The 20,259-nt window shown below is 46.6% G+C and overlaps 1 long non-coding RNA gene across 3 annotated transcripts in view; it reads left to right on the top strand.

Moving 5' to 3' along the window:
* Positions 1 to 20,259, top strand: part of LOC123801585 (uncharacterized) — a 125,838-nt gene that overhangs the window by 59,240 nt on the left and 46,339 nt on the right. The gene's annotated exons all lie outside the window — the stretch shown is intronic.

Below are 20,259 nucleotides of genomic sequence, written 5' to 3'. Positions count from 1 at the left end.
AGCTTTGGAACTTCCCGGGAATGTGCGAGGGGGGATGGGCGGGCATCCAAGGATCGCAAAGCAGCAGAGAGGTGCCCGTTGAACCCATGTCCTGGATCAGGGGCAGTGCTGTGTGCATGACTGTGGAGCTCACGGGCCACAGTGATGGCCTCCGCTGGGGACTGGCTGGCCTCGGCAAGGACCTGAAGGACGAGAAGGGGTCTCGTGGGAAGTGTGGAGGTTCCCAGCTCCATCTGTCCATCAGCAGGGATCCCATAATGCAGATTTAGTCATCCTTTTGTCAATGTCCCTAGGTGATCCTTTTATCTCACAAAAGCAGGTGGTGAAAGCCGGGTCCCCTTTGGCCACCAAACTCTCGGATTCTCTGGCACGTGGTAAGTCCTAAGGAAGTACTAAGGCGTTTCATGCGGGGCGGGGCTTGCTGATAGACAGCTGGCTCCACCTTTAACGGGATGCCTCGCAATCTGTGTGTTTGGGGAGTAGCTGGAGCCCTTTCGTTCTTTCTCTTAATTCCATGCAAGGCCTTGACCGCTGTACTTCATGGGCGGTTTTTCATGGCCAAAGTGTGACTGGCTTCAGGCGAGAGTGAAGCTTATGGATGCGGGAGGGGCCTTCAAAAGCAGTGTGGATGTGAGCGCTTCTGAGGGGTCTACAGGTGGCCCCCAAAGCATGGGTACAGAATCCGGGCACCATGGCTTTTGGCCGACTGTCAGGAACACAGGCACAACAGACAGAGGGGAGAGAACAATAGAAGGTGGAGCCTCGAGGTCAGCGCAGACACCTGCCCTCCCCTCCTGCCCTCCCTCCCTCATTGAGCTGTGCTCTTCCCAGCAGAGAATCAACAGAACATGTTTGTTTCTCAGGCCCTCATTAAATAGTTACTCACTGGGCCACGCAGAGCAATCCAGCTGCAGGCAGGTGAGTCAGAGTTCACGGCTGGCTCAATGGGAGCCCTGTGTTCTGGAAACCAGCGTCTGTGCCAAGCCTGACATAGGTCCTCCTGAAATTGTGGGATGATTGCAGTCCGGCCCCATCTCTCCGTCTCCAGGCGGAGACCTGCGCTTCCGAGCGGGAGCTTTCCCTGTGTGGGTTTCTGTAGCAGGCACCGATGACCAAATTGGCAGAGAGCGCTGGAAGGGAGGTCATGAATCTCTGAAGCAAGTGGCCAGGATCCCCAGGGCATCGTCGGAGGGAAGGACGCCTGCACTTCGCTAGAGCCTTCATCCTGGAGCTGTGGAGTTAGCCTAAAGCTGAGGGTTGCCGGAGTCTCCTACGCCCTAGAAGCATCAACCAACTCCGGTGTACACATGGTGCTCGATTCACACTGTCTCCAGGAATCCAGAATTCGTTTATTCTGTGCGGCTAGTGAGCTGGGGTGTTAGAAGCCTGAGATTAGGTTTGGAAAATGGGATCTTTTTTTCTTAACCCCTGCATGAGGTCCTCTGAGAACTCCAGGTTGGTCCCGCAAAGAATGGTCTGGAACGCTGTTGGAAAAGAGCTGCTTTTTGTTTCATTTCATTTCTTTTCTTTTTTAGCTATTTCCCTGGAAGCCACAGGTTGAGATTAAATAGTGCCGTGAAAGATAAGACACAAGGTTAGGGGTTAGTGTTACCCAAGGCTTGGCCTCCATCTGCTGGGTGACCTTGAATAAATCCCCTTTCCCTCTCGCTCTGGAGTTGGAATGCGGGCTGATAATACAGTCTGGCTGCCAGCTGGCGGAGCCCAGGGAGGTGTGGGGAGGCTCACGAAGGTCACTTCTGGAAAGGGCGCCTGGCCCAGGAAAACAGAAAGCAGGGCATTCCAGTGATCCGCAGCGGGTTGTGCCCGGTGGGGCCTGAGTCGGAGGCCCAGAGCCTTCCCCCCTCCCCGCCCCCACACACCCAGTGACACTTGGTCTGGAATCACACAGGCTCTGGGCAGTGTGTCGGTGGACATTTAATTGGATTTATCTGGGTCTGGCTTGGGCTGGAGGCAGTCAACTCGCCAACAAATCCGCGATTGTTTCTGAAGAGAAGAGGCTCAAAGGCAGTTCTCTCACCCCTTCATTTCCCTCAGTTGCAAGGAGAGCGAAGCCTGGATTTGAATGGGGTGCTTGCCTGTCTGCGCGGCCTTCCTTCTGTTCACGGTCTCCCCAAACTTGCGGGGTGCTCCTGCGGCCCAGCTCCTCTGAAATCAGGAGCCTTTTTTTTTTTTTTTTTTTTTTTTTACTTTGACTTTGGCTATAAGAAGAAGGTGATGAAGAAACGCAAACAGTCTCTACTTTTGTTTGAGTTGTGGTCTGTGTTTCGTCACCGTTGGGTCTGCCTGCTTTCTGATTTTGTGTCTGGGTCCCATACACACACTCTTTTCTTAACATCAAACGCCTCAGGTCTTCTCAACTGCTATGGATGGTGTTGAGTGTTGACCCAGAAAAACATGAGGTAAAATAACTCGCTGCCCTGAGACCACCTCTTACCTGCACCGAAAGCAGGTGGCTGGGAGACTCCGTCTTCCCTGTAGACCAGAAGGCTGCTTGTCTATACTCCTTTCTATGACCTGCAGGACCTGGAGGGTGGGAGATGCGGATTGACTCCAAAGGCAACCCATTGCCTCCCTCTTCCAAACAGCGATGACCAGTCATTTTTCCAAGGGGAATCCTGGGGCATCGTCCCTTCTTTCCCGCGACTCAGACGCTGAGGCTGTGTGGGTTTCATGACGTCCTCACACCACCTAAAACAGTGTGAGTAACTCCCTGTCCTGATCCACTCTCCTTTGTTCATGATGCGGGGACCATGTCCAGGAGTCATTTAGCCACTGGACATGACTTTTTGGGTCACAAGGAGTTGACGTGTTCTATTTCTCTTCCCCCTTCACATTTCTCCCCCTTCGAGCTCCTCCAAGCCTTTTTTCATTCTTTTGGCCACAACAACATCTGGAAAGAAGGAGCCTATAATCATGGCTTGCATTTCTCCCTTCTCAATTCATTCATCATTTAATTCCATCCTGGCTTTCGTCCCATCACTTGCCTCAAACTGCTCTGGCAAAGGTCAGTGACGACCTCATTGCCAGCTCGGGGACTTGCTTGAGGGGGAGGTCTGTGAATTTTGATGTGGCAAACACACATCTGTAACTGAAATTCAGCATTTCCTTCAATTATGAATGTAGGCAATCAACCACATTATCAGTGTTTGTTGTAATTAGATATCCCCACGGATATTTTAATACCACATTACGGTTACTGCAGACGTCTCATAATATTGTTGTCTTTCATCTCTACTGGGAAATGGCAATAGTTTACAGACTACGTTCTAGATCTTACTGCTTAATGCATTAATAGAGAAGCACAGATATGACTATAAGGTGGTGTTTTAATATTTTGATAACTGTATTTCAGTATAAGTAGTTTTATTTGTAATCATGTGTATTGCGTTTTAGTATTATTTTGAGAGAGGGGCCCATGGGTTTCACCAGACTGCCAAAGAGGTCCATGGAGCAGAAAAGGAGTAAAGAAAGCAGTTTTAATCATTCGTACTCTTTTTGGCTCTCAGTTTTTCTTTAGTTGATGTCTTACACTTGAGACTTCTCCAGGATTTTATCCTCCTCCCCCCCTTTCCCTCCTTTCCTTCCTCCTCATCTTCCTTTCTTTCTTTCACAACTATTCTTATTTTTTATTGATTTTTAAAATTTTTTCCTTAAGTCATCTCTACACCCAATGTGGGGCTTGAACTCATGACCCGGAAATCAAGAGTTGCACGTTCTATGGACTGAGCCAGCCAGACACCCCTCACAAATATTGAGTGCCTGGTCTGAAGTGGCTGACAGGGCTGTGAGGGCTACAGACCAGTGAAGAGGTCATTACCGTACAGTCTAGTACGTGCTGCAGGATACTTAGGGGCACCTAGAAGAGGTCTTGGGAGTCAGGCCTTGGGAGTCAGGAAAGACTTTTCATTGGAAGCACCCTTAAGGCAAGTCTTGGAAGATGAACTGGCATTAGCTTTCCTCAGTGGTGAGAACAGAGTGCTGGCTACAAAGGACTGGTCAGATGGTTGAGTCTGGAGAAATAAGAAGTGGCCAGACTGTGGAATGCATTTCAAACCATACTAACGGGTTTTAAGAGAATTGCATTCTTAGAAAGATTGCTCTGGTTTGGAGTGAAGTGTGGATTGGAGGGGGCGGCCAGAGGTGGGAGGCAAGAGGCTGAGACATGCTAACCTTTGTTCTGTCTTTTAAAATTTTATTTATTTATTTTTATCTTTTTCATGTAATCTCTACCTTCAATATGGGCTCGAACTCACGACCCTGAGATCAAGAGTCACATGCTCTACTGACTGAGCCAGCCAGGTGCTCCATGGTCTTTCTGGAATGCATCACACGTGTCTATCCGGGGCTCGAGCTTTTCTTCTGCCTGAGAACCTCCCAGGCAACATCCTCTCTTGAAAGTTCCTTGATTTCCTCACCATGATCTTGGAGGATATTTAGAATTATTTTTTATGCATCTTTTTTTTTTTTTTTTAATTTCTTCTCTGAATTACTTGAAGACAAGGACTGGGCCTTGTTCATCTTTATGTCTCTAGCACTTGGCATATTGCTGGGCCCATCGTAGCTTTCTAAATGGAGCCAAATGAAGGGAGAGGAAGTACAAAGAACTACAGAATCTGTCCACGGTCATACAGTAAGGGGAGCCTACAGACCCCCAAAGAGCTGGCTGCAGAATCATGAAATCTCAGGGTGAGAAAGTCATCTGGCTGTCCTTCGGCTTTTTAATTATAAGCACTTTGTTTTTGTGCAGGAGAAATCTCCCGGGCTCATAGCTCCCCTGTCACCTCTAGCCCATCAGTGGGTGTTGCTAGAATTCGGACGTGTTTTAACAGGACTTCAAAATTTTTTATTTTTAGTAATATGGATCTAATGATCTTCTTTTGTTTTTAGTGGGAAAGAGAGATTTTTATCCCCCAGGAGGACACAGTGGAGAGTACCTGAAGTTAAAAAAGGAAAAGTGTCCATAAAGGTAAAAAAGTAAAAAAAAGTTGAAGTGGACTGAATCGCAGTCAAGGGAAGTTGTAGGCTAAAAGCCAGAAAATTTGAAAACCTGACCCAGTTGCGAAATGTATTAGTGTGTGGCACGCCATCTTGGCGGTAAGGGTGGGATCCGATGGTAGCCCCACTTGAGGGGGTTTCACCATGGACCTGGACAAAGCCCTTACGCTGCCTTGATAATTGCCAGGGAGTGACCCCTCATATAACTCCTACCTTGGATTTCAGGATCCAGAGGAAAAACAGGGCACAGACTATGTATATATATATATATATATATATATATATATATATATGAATATATATATATTTATATAGGAATATATATAGGAATATATGTATATATAGGAATATATATGTATATGTAGGAATATTTATGTGTATATATATATAGGAATATATATATATACACATATATATGTATATATATTCCTGTTGGTGTTATTTCCCAGCTTTTCCCCATGATCCACGTGGAAAAAATGTTAATGGTTCAGGCTCATTGCTCTTTATGTAGGCAACAGCCAGACAGCCAGACACCAGAGAACCCTGGGAATTGCAAAGAACACCATTAAGACAGCAGGTGACTCCTTAAACTTTCTGTGTCGCGGGTCAAGCCGAGAAAGGGCTGCTTGCTGGCTCATAGGAATGAACATGTAATGGGCCCTTTTTCCCTGGCAGGGAGAATGTTGGTCTGTAGGAGAACCAGGCTTCTTCTCCTGCCTTCCCAAAGCAGGAATCCATGGTGACGGGGGTGAGGGGAGTTCACCACTGAGGAGGCAAACAAAACAGGAACTTCTTCTGAGGGCTCTAAAAATAAGACAGTTACTTACCATGGCGGGTGAGGGAACCCCAGTCTACATGTGACAAATGCTTTCATAAGTTTCTCAGAAACCTAAGTCAGAATCTTGCCTTAGCCAGATTTTGGCAGGGAAGGTTCCCTTAGTTCCTGTCAGGACTGATTCCCGGTATTGAAAATTTCATGAAGTAAGTTGTTGAGCTCCGCAGATTAAAAAAAATTGGGAGGCCCAATTTTTGAGGTGGGGAGAAAGGAAGGGATGAAAGTTGTACTTCAAGAAAATCTTGGGATCAGAGTGGGCCCCTGCAGTGGAGTAATGTTTGTGTCCTCCCCAAAACTCATGTGAAAACCCTACTCCCATTGTGATGGTATTTGGATAGTATTTGGGGCTTTTGGGATATAATCAGGTCATGAGGGTGGAGTCCTTATAAGTGGGATTAGTGAACTTTGAAGGAGAGACTCTAGAAAGCTCTCTCATCTCTTCTACTGCATGAGGACACAAAGAAAGTCAGTGGTCTACAACCTCAAAGAGGGCTCTCACCAGAACCCGACCATGCCAGCATCCTGATCTTAGACTTGGAGCTTCTAGAACTGTGAGAAATAAATTTCTGTTGTTTATAAGTCACCCGGTCCATGGGACTTTGCGATAGCAGCCGAAACAGACTAAGATGGCGCTATGGGTCTTGCTTTTGATCACAGCAGCTGTTGAAAACCCAGCTTTGCAAAGATATGACTTCACTGGAAGGAATGTCGCGCTGTCTACCGATGAAGCTATGAACTAGCTATGCCGTACAGCGACTGGACAGACGTTGAGCTAGCGGTTCCTGCTAATATAGATAGATAAATGTTAAGCATGCTGTGTTTTTTCCAATTTAAAATATTCTTTTCTGTTTTTTAAGATTTTATTTATTTATTTGAGAGAGAATGAGCAAGAGAGAGAGAACCCAACCAGGGTGTGGGGGGGGGGGAGAGACAGAGGGAAAGGGAGAAGCAGGCTCCCCAATGAGCAAGGAGCCTGACTGACATGGGGCTCGATCCCAGGATCCTGAGATCGTGACCTGAGCTGAAGACAGATGGTTCACCAACTGAGCCACCCAGGTGCCCCCCAATTTAAAATATTCTGTATGACCTCTTTGAGTTTGTTGTGGCACGTTGGGGTGCCTGCAGAGTTTGGAGTTCAGAATTAAAATGGGTATGGCAGACTAGAGACGCTGTTGAAAACTGGAAACGAGAAAGTGAATGCTAATGAGAACAAAATCCAGACTCCATCTCCAAAGCCCGTCCCCATCTGCCAACTTCATAAAACACAGGCTCTTGAAGGCAGTGAACTACGAAACCATAAAATATTAGGGCCTGAGGAAGTGGCCTAGTACTGTAGCCACAGGTACCTGTTTTGATTTAAATTCATTGAGGTGGCTCAGTCAGTTAAGCATCGAATTCTTGATCTCAGCTCAGGTCTTGATCTCAGGGTTGTGAGTTCAAGCCCTGCATTGGGCTCCATGCTGGGCATGGAGCCTACCTAAAAAAAGAATTTTTTAAAATAAGTTCATCGAGATGAAATAAAACTACAAATTCAATTCCTCAGTCACACTTAGACACATCTCAAGTTTGCATAGTCACCATACACTTAGGCATTTCCATCATTATAGAAAGTTCTGTTGGACAGCAATGATCTGATCTAAGGATGGGGCCAGCAGCCTACATCCCATGGGCCAAGTCTGGCCGGCTGCCTGCACCACCCATGAACTGAGAATGGTTTTCACATTTTAAAATGGTTGAAAAAAAACGTGTGGAAATTAATTCTCTTTCTTGTTCTTTAAGTACCTCTGAATATCCTTGGTTTTGCGTCTTGGCTCATAAAACCTAAAATATTTTCTATCTAGACCCTTCCAGAATATGTTTGCCATCCTCTGGTCTAAAGCATCTTCTAGCTGCATTTGAGGAAACTGAGGCCTGGAGGCAGAAAGGGCCATGTGGGAGATGACACAGCCCAAAAGCACAGTCTCAGCTCTGGCTTTGTGTCACCATACCTCCCCTGGGTCCCAGCCTGTTTCTGATGGCCACGGTTGCCATTCACCCAGCAGATAATACAAGAGGTTTCTTTCACTGCCTCATGAACCAAGAAGGTCCCTTCAAGGCCTTGATCATCATTCACGTATAAGCCTGTCACAGGGAGGGTCAGGAAAGTCATCTGCCCAAGCCACGTGTTCACAGAGGGCTTCAAATATAGAAATCGGGATTCTCTTCAAATGAGGTTACGGACACAGAAATATCCAGACAGAATAAACGGCGATTGTCATCATATGACTTCAAACTCGTGTTCCTCTGCCAGACCAAACTGCCTGGGACGACCTATGAAGGAATATTTTAAAAATCCTTTCACTATCTTATGATTAGTGCCAGTTGTATGACATTATATTGGTGCCGTAAGTTAAAAGCATTAATTTGTCGAAAATAAACATTTAAAGTGCACTGCATTGGTGATCACGTTGTTGGTCATGTCTTCATTTTTATTTTTGTTCTAGAAATAAACTAAATTCAGGGCACCTGGGTAGCTCAGTTGGTTGAGCGTCCGACTCTTGATTTTGGCTCATGTCGTGATCTTGGGGGTTGTGAGATCCAGCCCTGAGTTGGGCTCTGTGCTCAGTGGGGAGTCTGCTGGAGAGACTCTGCCCCTCCCCCTGCTCTCTCTCTCTCTCTAAAATAATAAAAAAAACCAAATAGATGTATATATACTAAAATCCAAAAAAAAAAAAAAAAAAAAAAGAAACAGCTTGAGTGACCTTGAAGATGAACTGCTTTAAATGATGATGTACTTAAACATCTAGTTTATATCCCCCGCGGAATAGCTAGGTTCCAGGAAAGAGCCGCAGTGCAAACTATGTCGGTCCTCATTACTCACAAATCCGTATTTGTGAATTTGCCTACTGGCTAACATTTATTTATAACCCTCAAATCAATAATCGGAGTGCTTTCATAGTCATTTGTGTACATGCGGAGTGGTGAAAAATTTGAGTCACCCAACTGTACATTTCCAGTTGAGGGTGGACAAGGCAACACTCTGCCTCTGGTTTCAGCTCTCAGACTGTGAACAAGTGTGTTTTTCATGGCGCCAAGTTTCCCACATTTTCAGGCGCTATTTCTTGACAATTTCACTGTTTAAAATGGTCCCAAGCATGATGCTGGAGCATTGTCTAATGCTCCTAGTGCAAGAAGGTTGCAATGTGTCTTCTTTCTTTTTCCTTTCTCTCTTTCTTTTTCTTTCTTTCTTTCTTTCTTTCTTTCTTTCTTTCTTTCTTTCTTTCTCTTTCTTTCTTCTTTCTTCTTTTTTCTTTCTTTCTCTTTCTTTCTTTCTTTCTTTCTTTCTTTCTTTCTTTCTTTCTTTCATTTCAGAGTGAGAGAGAGAACACGAGTGGGAGGAGCAGAGGGAGAGGGAGAGAGAATCTCAAGCAGTCTCTGCACTGAGCCCCACATGGGGCTTGATCTCATGACTCTGAGAATACTACCTGAGCTGAAATCAAGAGTCGGATAGTCAACAGACTGCCACCCAGGCACCCCTGTGATATGTCTTAAATGTATGTGTTAGACAAGCTTCATTCAGGCATGAATTATGGTGTTATTGACCATGAGTTCAAGTTTGTGAATCAACTATATATATATATTAAATAACGTATCTTTATTTTTTTTTAAAGATTTTATTTATTTATTTGACAGAGACAGCCAGCGAAAGAGGGAACACAAGCAGGGGGAGTGGGAGAGGAAGAAGCAGGCTTCCAGCGGAGGAGCCTGATGTGGGGCTCCAACCCAGAATGCTGGGATCACGCCCTGAGCCAAAGGCAGACGCTTAACGACTGCACCACCCAGGTGCCCCTAAATAACATATCTTTAAACAGAAACATACATAAAACAAGGTTACGCATTGATTGGTTGATGGAAATGTTCTGACCAGAGGCTCTCAGGAACCTAGCCCTGTATTTCCCCCTAGGAGCAGCAGTTCTGTGTTTAATGGCTTAGTGCTCCTGATGGTTTCATAGAACATAACTACCATGAATAATAAGTATCAACTCTATTTGTAACACCCAGGATCTTGTGAACTCCTCACCGTGCTTCTTCCTGGGCAGTGCACTTGGCTAGCCTTAGGGTCCATACTGGAATTGAACTGGAGGTGGTTTAATAGCTGGTCTAGCAGTATGTGTTCAGACTACCTTCTTCACAGGGATAGCTGGAACTCCCTTCTCTAAAAGACAGGGATTCCTGACCATCTTATAATTGGGAACATTTACCGTAAGACTGAGCTCTTATAGTTTGCCGTATTATCTCATGGAAGTTGCTTGTTCTCTCTGTGCCCAGCCAGGTAGTAAAACTGCGGGAAGAGCAAGTTGACCACAGCGATCCCTTTGGCCACGTTACAGCCAAATAAGTTTGGACTTTTCCCCGGGCTCTATTTTGCACCTGGAAATTACAGGGCGCACCAAACAGGAGTGGATTCATGGAATCTGGGGCAGATTAATTGATGTGAATGCTTAGTAAGAATTTCTTGGTTCTCAGGGAAGCCAGGATTATAAGAAAAATATCCAAAGGGAAGGAGAGAATAAGGCAGTCTGTCCTTTGATGGCTCAGGATTTCTTGTTTAGAACTCCACAGGTAGATGTCTGCCCAGGACCATCACTGTGTGCTGGAAGCCTGCTGGTGGTTCGGATGGAGCAACTGAGCCTGGGCTAAGCCTATGGTGTGTGCCAAGGCAGATTCTTTATTATTATTATTAGTTCTTTCCTGCTTTAAATGGGGAAAGGTTCCTTGAGGTTACTGAGAGCAGTGGGGTTTCTTACTGAGCTCTTTGGAACATGTATGAGAAATAAGGTTGAGCTTTTCTCCCTATTTGGAAGTGTTCCTGGAGTCTGCTTTGTCATAACGTTAACTCAGTTGTGTCATAGCCGCCTTCTCACTATGCTCTGCTTTCCACGGCATCTTCTGAATTAGCATCAGGTTTTCCTCAAACATGGAAATGTTCTTATCGGGGGGATGACACATCCGGAAATTCTGGAGGGAGTGTGTGTGTGTGTGCGCGCATGCGTGTGTGTGCATATGAGTGTGCATTTGCATGAGACTATGGGGAAAAAAAAACAAACTCCATGCAAATCCCAGACCAGCAACTCCCCAGGACCTATCTGCCTGAGCTCTAGAACTCTAGGACACACGCTGGATCACTCCATCTGTCATGCAAAAGCAGCAGCCACCATGTAAAACGTGTCTCTGCTCCAGCTTTCCCCAGGCTCCTTTGTGTCCTATCATGTTCCCACATCCCCCTACCCCCAAGTTGCCCAAGTCAGAAGCTCTTTTGAGCTCCTTTCCTCCTTCATATCTAAGGGGTTCCTGTATTTCATCTGAGGATAGCCTACCTCTCAAATACACCCATATTCGTAGGTCCTCTACACCCCACGGCCAGTGCCTTCATTCCAACCCACATACCCTTCCACTTGCCCATTTCTTAACCTTCCAGTGTGTCCCCCCTGCCCCCCCCCCGATCTATCTCTTTTCTCATCAAAGTAGTTTCATCAAGTCTCTTTCTGGTTAAGCCTTCTGATGACTCTTCATCACCTTCAGGGTAAGGGTTGTTCTCCTGTGAGTGGTAGACTATGGTCTGTAGGTTTTGGCTCCAATGTGTCCGCCCAGCGTCCCTCTTGAGAGTACCCGGGCTTATTGGTAAACTTCAGTTTTCTTTGTCTGTGTCTGGATTACCCCTTCTGTCCAGAATGCCCTTGACCGCTTTTCTGTTGGGGAAACTCCCATTTGGTTTTTAAGACCCAGCTCCAGGGTTTCACGTCTCTCCCTGTGGATAATGGCCAAGATATTTAACCACTGGTCTTTTGGGAGCTCTGAGCCATCAGAACAGATGCTATGGAGAACTCCTGGTATGGCCTTGCCTCGATGCTCGGGTAACTGGCATCTGGGTTTATCTACCCTATCAGAGTTGATCATCTTTCCTCTGTGCCCCTACTGGGCACATGGAGGCCCCCATTATTCACCCTGCAGTCATTCAACAAACATTTAATGACTGCCTCTTCTGTGTAGACCTTGCCTGGATCATGGGAATACAAAAGCAGATAAGATAGCATTTCCATGCTTGGGGTGCTTATAGTCTGGTCATGTAGCATTTTTATTTCTTATGTGATTATTTTGTAGACGACTTGGTTGCTTGGGTGGAAGGGGGAACCAGATTTTCATCTCAGCATCCTGGGTACCTGCCTGGTGCTCGACACAGAGTATGTTCAGTGAGTAGTTGTTGAATGAATGTATCTGGCCGGGATCCCCGGTGTCTGGAATCAAGTGTCAGGGTGTCAAGGTGTTAAAATAGTTCAAGGGGTTGATTGGTCATGGGGCGAAGGGCTTCCTGCAAGAGGTGTTAGATAACAATGTTTATTTATAAAGGTATAACCCAGAGAAATGGTTCATTTGTCTTCTTTGCTCCTCCTAATTTGGCTTTTTTCCCCCTCCCTTTATAGTTCTTTTTTGAATGGAATAATGTCACCCACTCACTGGTTTTATATAGCTCCTACTGAAGTCGAACTCAACAAAAATTGTGCCTATTAATTAAAAACCCAGAATGTGGGCAGTTTTTGAACTGCTAATTAAAACTCTTACCAGTCGGTTTGCCTTCGCAGTTTTAAACCATTTTTCCCCTTTTTTTGAAGCTAGAACTTGGCTTACCAGAGAAAATGACCTTAAAAAAAGACAACTGCCAAGAATGATAGCATCTTGTCTCGAGAACTGTTTCATGTACCTCCAGTGAAATTGCAGGGTCGCATAGCTTCCTAGTGCTTTGAAGGTGGTTAGTGGCTGGAGAGGACACAGGTGGCCTTCCCAGGCCATTCCCTGCTGCCCTCCAGTGATCACCACAGCTGCGGGTCTGGAGACAGCACAGCTGGTAGGGAACGGCCTGAAAACGTTTTCCTCTTTAGGCTGATCAAGAAGGATAGTATCTTCCCAATTTCCAGGAGCTGCTGGGGCAACTGTGACTCTGAACTTCCAGCTCATCCACGGCTGATCACCAGACCTGCCCATGGCCAACCGAGTGAGTCCCCCAAGGTAGACGGCAGAAGAGTCTCGAAAGCCCGGATCTGCTTTCTGTTCTGCCTTCTTTTGGGGACAGGAGTTCTCTGCTGTGCCCACCAACGCGGGTGCTTGCGTAAGATGTGGCTTTCTGGGCACCTTGCCAAAGAGCTCACACAGGCCTCCCTGTTCAGCCCTCAGCAGTGTCTTGTGCTGGCTTTTGGGGTGGGGCGGCCCAGCAGGGCTCCCCTTGTGACTGGAGTTGGAGCTCATGTGGCTTCCCTCGAGGCAGGCATGAGTGAGGGGCCCGAGGTTGCTCCAACAAGCGGCCCCATTGTATCCCCCCCCGCCCCGCCCCGGTGTGGGGGGGCTGCGGAGGGGCAGCTCCGTGGTGACCGCTGGGTGATGGAGCCCAGGCGCGTCTGTAGGGTTGGATTGCACTGAACCGGGGGAGGAAGCCGTGTGGTGAGCATGTGCTTGGGGCCACGGCAGGGTCCACGGGCTGGCAATGTGCTTTGAGTTTGGGTTTCCTTTCTTTTTCAGAAGGTGGTTGATTCATGCAAAATGCTTAATGATGCCTGCAACGCACGGAGCCGGGATCGGATCCCCTTTGATGTGCAGGGTCTTTTTGGAGGTTCCAAAAAAATAGTTCAAAGGTTTACTTTGGACACCACACCTCCAGCACATGTCAGAGTCAAGGCCTGGCTCCCCAGGCAGCACGCTGGAGAAAACATTTTGTGCCGGCTTCTTCCTCTCTCTGTTTTGTCTTGTGCTGAGCACAGATTTCCCGACTTCACAACAGTCTCGGTGGCAGAAAGGGGAGATTGAGCAAAGGAAAATAAACGGCTCTGAGCTTTCGGAGGGGCCAGGGAAGCAAGGGTGCACTGTGGTCTTTTAGTCCTGCTGAAATTGGACCAGGAGAGCGGGGGACGATGTTTGCCTGCAGCGACCATTGCCTGCCCTTGCCTTGGAGCTCGGGGCTATGCGGGGGAAGCACGTTCCCAGGCGGAGAAAGAGCCATCTGGATGCCCCATGTGGGTCACATTGCAGTTCTGTCTGGGTTTGTGTTAGCTGGCAGGCAGCAGGGCTGTCTTCCCTGGCCCCTTCTCCTCCGTGGGGTATGGGACTCAGGGACAGGCTCTGCAAGGATGGTGGGGGGTGGCATGCAGGGTGCAGGGTGGGGGCAGGTTTGGAGGTGGCTGTATCCTGTTGGAGACTGGAGGAGGAACCATTTACCATGCTTCTGTGTTCTGAGACGTTCCTTGCCCTTCCCATGCCATGAGGCGTGGGCCTGGGGACAGTCCCCCCAGCTTTGCTCACAAGCTGGAGGCGAGCAGGGTGGACGGTGAAGGAATTCTGCCTGCTTTTTGAGAAAAAGCAAAGCAGAGCGGTGCCTGACAGTGGATGTGGCTGTGACCTTGAAGTCGGGGGTTCGGGAAGAGGTTTTCTTCCCGCTCTCTGTCTCTAACGATCAGGAGCGCTTGAGTCCCTTGGAGGACTCACCGGTCTGTTCTGTGGGCTGTTTGTTTACCCACCGGCCAGAAGTGGATGTTTCCTCCGTGACGTAACCGTTGTACACGGTCTGAAACCCAGATGCCCCAATCTTCTCCTCTGTTAGAGAAAAGGTACAAATCAGATGATTTCTCCAGCTCAGGAGGGGCGGAGAGAGCAGAATCTGGAGTGTCTCTGGACAAGGCGGAGGGAGACACGGAGGCTCCCAGGGCCCCACAGTTGTTCCTTAGAATTACAGTTTATTTCTCCCCACAGACAGTATAGGTTCCTGCCCCCAGCCGCCCCCAACCCTTCTGGCGTCTCTGAGACACCACACATCCTGTCAGCTTCCACGGTGATCTTAGAGCGACAGAGTCAAGTCTCAAGGGGTCAACTTGGCCACAGTTCAGCAAATTGCAGGAATATGGACTCTTATATTATTTTTTATGTTATTTACCTCAGGCTTTTGTACATCTCTCCAGGTCCCCCTCATCGGTTTGCCTTTTGCCCTGTTTCCATCTTGATTGCGGCGGGGGCGGGGGGGGGGGGCGTTCCACAGGCCTCTCCCTCATGGGTGGTCACCCCTGTGCAGCCTTTGAATCTGTCAGGCCACGACTGCGCCCATGTCCTGCCCATAGGAAAACTCAGTGACTTATTGTCTTTCTTTCCAGGGCTTGGGTCCTTGGAGATCCTCTCACGTTTCCGTGCATTCCTACACATTTCTCTGTCCCTTCGTGCTGCATCTTTGACAGTTTTCTCAGATTGCCTGAAATCTTTCCTCTTCATAGGTTCATTCCCCGAATCCTTTTCCTAGTCTCACATACTCTATCCTGGCAGCCCTTCCCTCTATGTCAATCGAGGATCTTATTCTCATTTTGGAACAAATGTCAGCATTTTGTAATGTCTGCTTCTGATGGCGCTAACAACGAATGATGAATGACTCTGGGTCAGGCAGCGTGCAAGGCACTTTCATTTATCAGTAACTTTCAGAGAAATCCTGCATCGCTATCCCATTCTTGACACCTGAAAATACTGTCACTTGACAAGTGAGACTCGTAGTAAAGTAGGAGTTGGGCAGCTCTTCTACCACAAAATGGCTTCTCTCTGTGTCACAAATGGTTCCCTCATACTCAAACAGAGGAGATTGCTCTCCAGTTCACCTAATATTTAGACATGGCTCCTGTTCCGCCATATAACTAGCTCGGAGATGTCATTAATCCAAAGTAATAGATAGAACTCCATTTCATGTGTGCGTGTTTTATTTACCATTGGTCAATATTGTAGCTAGGTATTACTCTCTCCTTTGGTGAACAGTGAATGGTTATTTGATTCATTTAGAAAATAGCTCTAGACTCACCTGCCAATGACGTAGAATGAGATTCAATCTACATTCCTCCTCGTTTCATCAATTCATGTCCTGATTTTGTTCAGGCCAGCTAATCTTCTTTTCTGGTCTTGGTGCCTGGGCAGCCAGGCAATTTGCACAGCCCCCTTTCTCAGCTCCCAGAAAGCAATCATTCAGCATGAGGCCCAGCAGTGACCAATACAGGAACACAAGGTTTGCTATTTGGGTGGCAAGAAAGAGAGGCACTGAGCAATTATCTTCAACACTAATAATGCATGACTTAGATGCAAACTATACAATGGTCCGGACCCACTTCCATGTGCCCTAGGTCCAGAGAGGAGAAGGCATATTGGAGAGACTGGGAATTCCAAGCCATAAAGTCAAAGGGATAAGGACATTGGTAGTACACAGGGCATTTCATAATTGCAAAACTTGAGGTAGAGGAAAACTAAGTGATCTGGGGAAGGGAAAACTTCTTCAAACACCACAAAATCTTATTTCAAATTGGGAGGCCTGTTGGACCAGGAAAAGTGTTATTGATGAAGGTGGAAGAGGTGTGGCTGCCCGCTCACCACTGATGCCACTTGTATGGAGATTGACAAAACACAGTGCTGCATTGTGCTATTTTCGTGTCTGTCTGGTCTGCATGGCTAGATGACACACTTCCTGAGAGCTGGATAATGTCATGTATGTCTCTAGGGCCAGGAAGAGCACTTTGAGTGGAGCACATACTCCAAAATGTGTACTTGGTACATTGATTGACATACAATTAAAAACTCACTCGAGTAAGAGACTTGAGGAAATCACAATTTAGGTGAATGGCCAGCTGAGTACTGTGACGTCCAAGTCCTGATCCTCTGTATTTGTTAGGGCACAGGCTAAGGTATTAAAACAGAAAGATCCCAAAACACAGTGATATAAACAGGATCGAAGTTTCTTCTTCTCTTATGTAACAGTCCAGAGGTCAGCAGGCTGGGGCTGGAGGCAAGGCTGTGGCTACAGCTGCACTCAGCAGGGAGGAGGAAAAGAGCCAGGGCCGTGACCTGTGGCAGGGCTCATAGTCTTCTGCTCACTTCCCATTGGCTATAGCTTGATCACATGGCCAACAAAGCTGCAAGGGAGGCTGGGAAATGTAGTCTCCAGCTGATGGGCTAGGCCCAGGTACAAGTTAGGAGTTGGGTTATTAGAATGGGGAGAATGAATATTGGTGGACAAATAACTTTGGATAGTCCCTAAGCTAAAAAGCTAAATTTTCCCTAAGCACCTTCCCTCCCCTCCCCTCCCCTTCTCTTTCTTTCCTTTCTTCCTTTGAAAAGGAGCTATGTTATCCTCATAAGCAAATGAAATGAACCTGCCCAAACATGCCCTGCGGTTGACCCATTAATACTCCCACTCTGGGAGGAATCCTTCACGTGTGACCAAAGGAAAACAAAATCTCAGCTCAGGTCTAAACACGGGGTGTGGACAGAGCCAGCCAGAGGAGCTGGGAATGAGGCAATAATGCGAGAGACATTCTCTTCTCTCTGTAGAGATTACATCTTTAAGCGGCACCAACCCTGTCAAGTTGGGTGATCAGGAGCTGAGGTCGAGCAGCAGGTGGCTGGGGAGCTGAAGGACGTGGTCGCCTAAGTGCTTGAGGACGTATGTGTGTGTGTGGGGGGGTAGCTAAGAATGTCAGGGAAGGAGCCTGTTGTAAACCGGAAAGAGACACCCCCCCACACACACACCTGATGAAGGTTGGGGTAGGAGACAGAAAACATGTGGCCTCTGCAGGAAGCAGACTTGGTTTTCTGAGCTGGCCCTTCCCGGCCTACAAGCACAAGCCATGCCAAGGATGGAAAGACAGGCCAGGCTCCAGGGTGTAGGCTGGCAGGCAGAACGGAAAGGGTGGATTCTCAGGGAAGATGGAAGGCCTCCCTCAGAGGCCAAGGCAGGGAGCCTAGGGAAACTGGACACTGTGACAGATGGATGTAGAAGGAGATCCTTGCTTCTCGGCTGGATATGCCAGCCACACAGGGGGAAGGAGGTGGGAGGAGGGAAAGTCCCCAGGAAGTGGCACATTGTGATAAAAGTGGTTTGAAAAGTTTGCATAGTTGAACCTGTTTATCTCTGATCTGTCTTCCTGGAGGTCTTAGAAGCATAGCCACTGTCTCTTCCGTCCTCCCCTCCTCCTCCTTTCTCTCCCTCCTCGCTTCTCTCCTTCCCTTCCCTCATAAAAGACATTAATTTAACCCTTATTCCTTACCAGATACTATCCCAGGAGTTGGGGAAAACAACCATGAACCACCATTCTAAAATTCTAGTTGAAGACACACATGATTCATAGCCAATTACTGGCCAAACATCTTTGTTCTCTGAGCCAAGTCTATTCCTGGCCCTCCCTTGCTAGCCCCGTAACAGGGCAGCTCGAGGTGGCATTGGCGTGCCGATCAGTGGGGTGATTCATTCTCTTCCCTGGAGGTTTCAGGGAGCAGAAGCAGTGGTTGTTGGATATTATTTGCAAACCACCCATAACCCTATAGATGTTGACTGTATAGAGCTATTCCCAGAATCTGAGCTCTACCCCTCTGGAGGCATGTTAGAGACAGAGACGGAGTGAGATGATGAAATCCCCTGAGGGCTATGGAGGCAAATCATCAGAGAGGCAAAAAGATGTTTGCCCCAGAAAACTGAAGTCTTCTTGGTTGGTTGTTGGGAAAACATCATAAATGGACACGGCAGTGCGCAAAGTATTAAAGCTTGAAGCAAGCTGCCAAATTCATCGTGTTCAGTACTTAATCCTCTTGGTTTTTACGATGATGTTTTACCCATTTTAAAATTAGTTTATGTACAATTTCAGGAATGTGAAATTACTCTGTATTCAGCTTGTGATTCCCCAATACATATTGTAAATTAATCTGTCGCTGCTGAATCTCCTTGTGGTAAAATGAAAGGAACTTTAGATTTTGACTTAGATTTTCAAGTGCCTTGAGTGTGAATCCCATATTTGAGTTTTTTCAGCCATGGTGTTAATAATCTATATAAGGAGGATAATAGTAGCCACTTGAGACAGGTGTGGGGATCAAATGTGATGTGGGAACACACTCCATCAACCATCAAGGATTGTACGGATGTTAGATTTTATTATGCCTATTCTATTCCTAAGTGTCAGTTTACTTGAAATAACTTTGAATGGCCTGATATCAAGTTGGCGGTTTTGAAGCTTAACCGCTAATCGCATAAAACTACAAAAATAGTTGTAATGGTTGGACTGGGGCCATACAAATCTCTGCCCAGACTCCTTTTGGTACAACACAAGCTTTCTAAAGTATTTGGAATCGTTTTTAGATATCTTTGTGGTTCGTTTTCTTTCTCAAGGTATAAGACACAGGAGATTATTTTGGCGATAACATACATTTTATAACTAGGAAGAAAAAATATCTCTGCCCAGTGATGGTGAAAATACCAGGAAAGATTCCTGGCTCACAATACCTCTGTGTGACTTCTTCCTTTCCCCTTGATGAGAGGCCAACTTGTACAGCTCTTGTATTTGGGTGTCAATATTTTAAAACAGATTATCATGTTACCAAGATTGATTTGGAGGAATTGCCCATGACATTATTATTTTTTAAAATTTATTTTAATTTTTATTATGTTCAGGTAGTCAACATATAGTACATCATAAGTTTTTGTTGTAGTGTTCAACGATTCATTAGTTGCGTGTAACACCATTACTATGTTATCTACGGAATAATTCCAAGATAAGAAGAAACCTATGATCAACACAAAAATCAGTATAAAAGGCCCTTCCTTTGAACTTTTCATATGGCTGTCACCCAGAGCTGGTGAGATAGAACAACGAGAGTCTGAAAGCCGTGAGTATATATCCCTGGACAAATGGCTCATCTCTTCTCTGTGTGAAGTTCTCTATCTGTCAGTGGGAAGCCCACTGCTGGATTCTTACCTCACAAGGCTGCTCTTTGGGGGTGCTACGGAGGCATTCAAGGGTGGAGGTTCTTTAATACCGCCTGGTCTTTAGACACTGCAGAAGACTTTACTCTTCTGTGGGCTGAAAGAGACATATTTCCAATGCTGGAGTATATGAAGAAAAGCTCCTTTGCAGCCCACACCTTCTAGAAAGTAATATGGAGGGAAAACCAATGATCCCTATTGTGTCAGGTAGGAAGCTATGCCCAGAGAACCAGATGAGAACACTTCCTGCCACGAGAGTACTATTTATTCCCATATAGGGTACCCAGTTTGTTTCCGAAGAGCTGACCCATTAAATAAAATAAAACAAAGTCAGCTCTATTATCTTGCAAATTGGTCTGTTCCAATGACAGCAGACAATGACAGAGAGAAATTGCTAGGAGCTATAGACGTTCTAATTATTATAAACTAGGACTATGGTTTTCATGGGATTGCTAAATGAAGGAATCATTCTCACGGTAGGGTCTGGACATCAAATCTGTCCTACTTCCATTGAATGCCACAGATTACCTTTTAAATAGTCGGGACTTAATACTCACCTGTTAGCCAGCTAGTGAAGACCCGCTGTGTTCTGAACAGCAAAATGGGGGAGGAA

This window comes from Ursus americanus, chromosome 32, assembly GCF_024610735.1.
Source record: "Ursus americanus isolate L20-20 chromosome 32, mUrsAme1.1.p, whole genome shotgun sequence".
NCBI lineage: Eukaryota > Metazoa > Chordata > Mammalia > Carnivora > Ursidae > Ursus > Ursus americanus.
This window is presented reverse-complemented; position numbering and strand designations above follow the sequence as displayed.